The following is a 6,682-nucleotide window of genomic DNA, read 5'->3' on the forward strand; positions in this document are numbered from 1 at the left end:
AGCGGATCGGAGCGTGAGCGGCGCGGGGCGCGGAGGGGGCGGTTTTGACGTGAGCGAGGAGTGGGTTTTAAAATGAGTCGGCGCGACGTCCGGAGCGAGAGTTCTCCTCCGCTCCAATCCACTCCAGGCCGCTCACAGTGGTTTAACACTGTTGATGTAATATATACATGCAGTACAATGCCAAAGCAACAGATGGCGATGTACAAACATGAAGGCCATTTTCAACCAATGAGAAGGGTTCAGGCTTCGTCACTGTAGAGACGCCCACCATAGATATCTATGACGCCCACACTCACTCCTGTTAGAAAAGGTATCGACGCCATTGTTGTTGACGTTAGCTTACATGCTAACGTTAATGGCAGCGACCATAGCATTGTGGCTCGGCTAGCCTATCATCGCTTAATAGAACTAGTGAATGGATAAACAACGTTATTTAACATTGCAGAATGGCTACAATTACAATGCGGCTCAATACAAACAATTGTTAAGGGGCCCAGGGGGTGTAGACTGTTGTAGTTTGAGCTCATTTACACCATGCTCCAAAAAAGAAAAAGAAAAACTGCCGAGCGATCTGGCGCGGGGAGCGGGGAGCGCTCGATTCAAGGTGAGTGGGGAGCGAGCGGAGAGCGACTTGGGGGCGGGGTCAACATGAGCGATTAGCGGAGCGGACCAAGCTTTAAAGAGCGAAGAGCGGATTTCTCGGCCGCGCCGATCCGCTCACGTGGCCTGGCGTTAGTTCACTCACACAATTTAACGACTATCAGTTAGTTGAAGTTTACACAATTCTAAGTTCACTCACACCGTTAACAATTACCAGTTATTTGAAGATTACACAATTTATCAGTTATTCCAAGTTGACATCCGTCTAGGTCCGTCCCTTTATACAAAAAGAACATCGGACCAATTTCCAGGTTTTTGCTATACTTATGTGTGTTTAACCAAACATGTCTGTTTTGTGCGGCTAACTCTGAAAGAAAAGATTATTGCATTGCATTAACATTAAACATTTCTAAAAAAGGAGAGAGCTCAATAATCAAAAATCAAAAAATATATACACGCTCTCTCCATGGCCTATCATTTAGCTTTCCCTCACTTTGCCTATGTGTACCTTTGAGGTTTCTTAATGACTCGTTGCGGTCGAGTATCTCTTTCCGGGCTTGTGCTAAGCACGGGTCCCTCCGGTCCTTCTGGTACACCATCCAAGTCCACAGAGGAGAAATTATTATGTTCCAATTCATAATCCTCTCCTCTGTCTGGCTCCTGTAGGAATCCCTCATCCCCTACCGGTGACCAATCGTGTTGCCCTCTATCTGGCTCCCCATAATCATTTGCATCTTCCCCTTCGTTTAGGGGTTGCGCCGCGCCGGTTTCATCGTCCGCCGCTTCGCCTTCGTTTAGCGGTTACGCCGCCCCGGTTTCTTGCTCAAGGGCCCGTGGTTCAGATTCCCATTCTTGGCCAGTATCTATTGATTTTACACAATGCGACATATGGAACCACATCGGTGACCCTTGAACCTGTAAAGCCCTTTCGGTGGCTCGGACGACTCTGTATGGCCCTTCCCGTCGTGCGCCATACCATTTATGCCTAAATACTTTAACATAAACGTAGTCGCCCGGTATGATTTGAGGTGTAGTCGGCCTATTCACCTCCTCCCCGGTTTCATGCTCCTGTCTACTGGAGACATGATCCAGAATATTTTTGTGGATCTTTGACATGTATTTCACGTACTCGCGTATATCATTGTCCAGGATGTCCAAACTTGGACCTTTGCCTGTCGCGCGCAAGCCTGGTACTACCATGCAACGACCTAACATCATTTCGTGCGGTGTCAAACGCAGACCGCGAATTTCGCTCGACCGACACGCCATCAAGGCTAAAGGGAGAGCGTTTAGCCAATTCAAGCCTGTGTGTTGACAGATCTTAACCAATTTGTTTTTTAGTGTCCCGTTCATGCGTTCCACCAACCCCTGGCTCTCCGGATGATAAACGGCCCCCAATCGCTGTTTTACGCCTAAATGTTGGAGTATTAAACGTACAGTTTTGTCGACAAATTCTTTTCCATTGTCCGAACTGATTCTGTCCATTAACCCAAATCTTGGACACACATCTTGGCATAAGAACTTGGCCACCGATGCTGCATCCTTGTGCCGGGTGGCGCACGCCTCCACCCACCTTGAAAAACGACAGACAACGACAAGAATATATCTCTTCTGATTAATTGGTTTAATCATGTCAATGTAATCAATTACAAGGTCTCGCATTGGGCCATTGGGCGTGGGGATATGTCCTGGTGACACACTAATCCCCTTACGTATATTATTTTTCAAACATACCGTACATCTCCGTATCACATGATCAATTTGACTGGTTAAATCTGGCGCCCAAAAGCCATATTCTCTGATTTTTCTCCTTACCTCTCCCAGATGAGCATGACAGAAGTCATGCGCCGTGTGGATCAGCAGTCCGACCAGGCCAGCAGGAGCCACCACAAATCCACTGTGGTTGCGCCACAAACCTAAATCATCCTGACAAGCCCCCCTGGTTATCCAGAGGTTCCGTTCTACCTGACTAGCCTCCTCCTGGAAAGTCAAAACATCCTTGTAAGTTATCTTGTCCTCTAACTCAACTTCGTGTGTGATAACCAAAACCTTACCTGCCCTGTCAGCACCTGTCACTTCCTTGGCAGCTTCATCTGCTCTATTGTTTCCTCAAGTTATTTTGGACTCGTCTGACTGATGAGCAGCACACTTGATTATTGCAATTTTGCTTTGGTTTCATAATTGTTTCTAACAAACGTTTAATCTGACTACAATGTTTTATGGCGCTTCCATCGGCTTTCTTGAATCCTCTCCCTTTCCACACTGTGCCAAACAAAAAAGCTATTCCATGTGCATAGGCCGAGTCGGTATGAATATTTACAGTTCTGCCTTCTGCCATGTTACATGCTTCCGTCAGTGCGACCAATTCTGCTAGCTGGGCTGAGCAGGGTTGTGATAACGCTTCGGCCTTTTCTACCACAAACTATTGGCCCTGTGACCTTATCACGGAGTAGCCTGCTTTTAGTCCCTCTCCAACTCGATAACAAGAGCCGTCAGTCCATAGTTCCAGATCTGGACTGCTAAATGGAAAAGCCTGCAAGTCTGCTCTGAGTTTAGAGTAACTCTCGGCTTCGACTGTGTGGTTCTCCATCCTCAGGCGTAGGGATGTCCGCTGCCGGGTTCGTTATGGAACACCTGACCAGCGTCACATCTTCCTGTTCCAAAAGCCTGTAATAATGTCTAATGCGAGGCATCGTTAGTGCATATTTACCGGACTCCAACAGACTCTTTAAGTCATGCCTCACCATGATATCCACTGGATATCCCATCATGATACTTGCGGCTTTCTCGTACATTGTATAGACTCCAGCCATTTCTCGGTAGCATGGAGCCATCCCCATCTCTACTTCCGAGTAGGCAATGGAGTAGTACGCCATCGGCTGTGGTCACGCCCCCACCCCGGTGTCCTGGGTCAACACCGCGCACGCCTGCTTCTGATCTGGAGAGGAAGAGACGTATAGTATGAATTTCTTGGTATAGTTAGGCAAAGCCAGGGCCGGCGCTTCTAACAGTCGGGACTTGATTGTTTCAAACGCCCGTAAACCATCCTCAGTCCACACCACTTTACTACTCAGCTTATCAACGCCCGCATCTTTCATCATGTCTCTTAATGGTTTCACTATTTCCGTATAGTTTTCGACCCATGGCGAACTGTACCCCGTGATACCCAGAAATCCCATTATTTGTCTTACCGTCACAGGTTTGGGAGCCGTCTTAATGGCCACCAAATGTTCTTCCGAAATAGCCCGATGGCCCTGTGAAATTGCTTGTCCTAAATAGATCACTTTAGGTTTACAATATTGCAATTTTTTTAAAGACACTTTGTGGCCTTTTTCTGCCAACAGCTGCAACAGTTTTACGGAGTCGCGATGACATGTTGTCTGATCGTCCGCGCACAGTATCAGATCATCCATGTACTGAATGACCCTAGAGGTCAATATTGTATCCAACCCGTCTAAATCCTCCCTTAGGATTTTGTTAAATATGTGTGGCGAATGCTTTAGTCCCTGAGGGATTCTAGTATACTCATAATGCTCATTTTTATAGGTAAAACCAAAAAAAATGCTGGCACTCCTTGCTCAAGGGTACACTAAAATATGCACTACACAAATCTATAACCGTAAAGTATTCAGCTTTCGATGGGATAAATGTCAATAGCACATGGGGGTCGGGGACATCCGCGGGATAGTCAAGTAAAACCTTGTTGACAGCTCTCAAATCGTGTATCAACCGGTACGAGGTATCAGGTTTCTCCACGGGTAGCAACGGCGTGTTGCTCCGGGGATTAGTTGTTTTCTGTAGGACTCCCGCTGTCAAAAGTCCTTTGATTTGTGGCTCGATTCCAGCCACCGCTTTCTCCTTCAATGGATACTGATTTTTCCAAGGCAGGGTGGCCCCTGGTCTAAGCTCCACCCTCACAGGTTGAGCGGACTTGATTAATCCAATGTCAGTGCTGTTTTTTGACCACAGCTTCTCTGGCACCGCCTTCATCATGTCCTCCTGGAGGCTTAATGCGTTAGGGACTTCTCCCATTGTCTCTTGGGATAATTGCACAGTTTGGGGGCGACCCATCCCTGTGCCTTGGACCATGATCTTAATAAACCTTTTGTCGGGGCTTATCCAGATCAGTTTGTTTTCTTTCATCTGTTCAAATTTAATCCCTTCCGCTTTTTTCATCAGTTCGCCAATGTGCTGCTGATCGCACGAGCTGGCTACCTTTAAAGTCACATGGGGAACACTGTCCGCAATCTCGTGTTCTTTATGCAGATAGTCGCTCCGTGCAATACGTAGCGCTGCTCCTTGCGGCCCCAATATGATATTGGTAGCATTAAGCTGTACTTTGTCTGGTTGCACACTCAGCCACTCCTTAGCCTGTGACGAGTCTGCATCTTTATGTTATTGCAGAGTGCAATGATATGGTGTCTTTGGATCGCTTGCGTCAGGCATGTTGGCAGTGATAAATGTCTCCCATTGCAAGGCTGAACCAAGCAACTCTTGGTCCAGTCCCCCTAGACAATAGATTTCCGGTGGTCGGCTGTCGATTCTTTGTACCATCTGATAGTAATGGTCTTCTCGTACATTTATCACGCAACCCTCCGCAGTACATTTAATGTCCATTCCCAGTAACCCCAGCCCATCTCGGCCAAGTAAGTTAATGGGTGTGCTTTCCGAGACCAGCACGGGAAGAGTCGCTTCCCTGCCTCGATATCTCAGAGTCACAGGATCGGTCACCGGCGTCAGCTGTTTTAATCCCTCAAATCCAATTGTCCGTACGTATCGACCGGACATGGTTAGGTGCGTTGCGTCTTGGGGTTGCACTACCGTATAGGCCGCACCGGTGTCTGCCATCATCTCGACAGATTTGTCATTCACCGTTACGCACACAATAGGCTCCTCCCTTAAAGACGACACTGACAGCTGACACCTCCCCATTGGACTCTCTGGGCCTCTTCAGAGTGATTCATCTGGCCCTCTTGATGGGTTCACCGGGCCATTGTTCTCACTAGGCTATTGGCCTTGGGGTGGGCCTTGGTTTCGCCAATTTCGCCTTCTGTTCCCCCCTCGAGGGCCTCCCCCTCTGGATTGATAGCCCTGCTCACATTCCCGTGAAATATGTCCCAGATTCCCGCACGGCCAGCACTCAATCTGCCGAGCTTTGTTTCCATTCGCGCCCCCTCTTCTGCCCCCACCTTGTCCCCGTGACTGCCAGGGTGCTCCCCTTGGATTTTGTTGTTGTTCAGGCGCAGGACCCCCCTGTGTCCTTGACTGAGCCTGTCTCTGTTCATATGGTTCCCCGTTGGAGCCCGTCTCACCTCTTGATTGTGGGGACTGGACTAAGGCTTGGAGATATACCACTATCTTCCCTGCATCGGTTGGCTGTTGATACAGGATCCTTCGGTGTTGTTCCGTATCCTTATCCTTTTTGTTTTGCTCCTTCTTCCGATATAGGTCAACTTGATGGGCCACATTATCGGTATAATAGTTTAGGGGGAGACTTGACAGAGACACCACCTCAGCCAGTTTTTGCCTTACCTCCATGGGGAGGCCGTCTTCAATCTTTCCTCTTAGCACGGCTTCATGCAGGGGGTCCCGTTCTACATCTTGACCAGTTGTATCCTTCCAGGCGGCGTAGGCTTGTTGTACGTACTTCCTAGGGTGGGAGTCCCCCAGGGTCCCAATGTGGATTTGGTCTGGGTGCATCTTGGTCGGATAGGTTTCTCGGAGGGCCAGCCACAGTACTCCCCTGTACCGTGCGAACAGGTCCGCATCATGTGCTCCAGTCCCCACATGGTCTCCCATGACAGCCTTCTCCAGTATTTTTTCCATGCCTTCTTTTCCCATTATGGTTGACAATATCTTTTTTATATCCCCCATCGCCAGTTCTTGTCCGATCATCAGTTCCTCCAATTTGGCAATCCACGGATTGGCCCCATTCTGGAGGGGCGGCAATTTCTCAGATACTTGAGTCATATCGGACGACTTCCAGGGGTGATATTCCAAGTCGTGTCCTCTTATTATCACGGGAGCTATCTTGACGGGGGCATGGGTGTGAGGTTTCTGACTTCTCGTCTGTGATCTGGTC

The sequence above is a fragment of the Notolepis coatsorum genome (assembly GCF_963971535.1).
Source record: "Notolepis coatsorum genome assembly, chromosome: 10".
Classification (NCBI taxonomy): Eukaryota; Metazoa; Chordata; class Actinopteri; order Aulopiformes; family Paralepididae; genus Notolepis; species Notolepis coatsorum.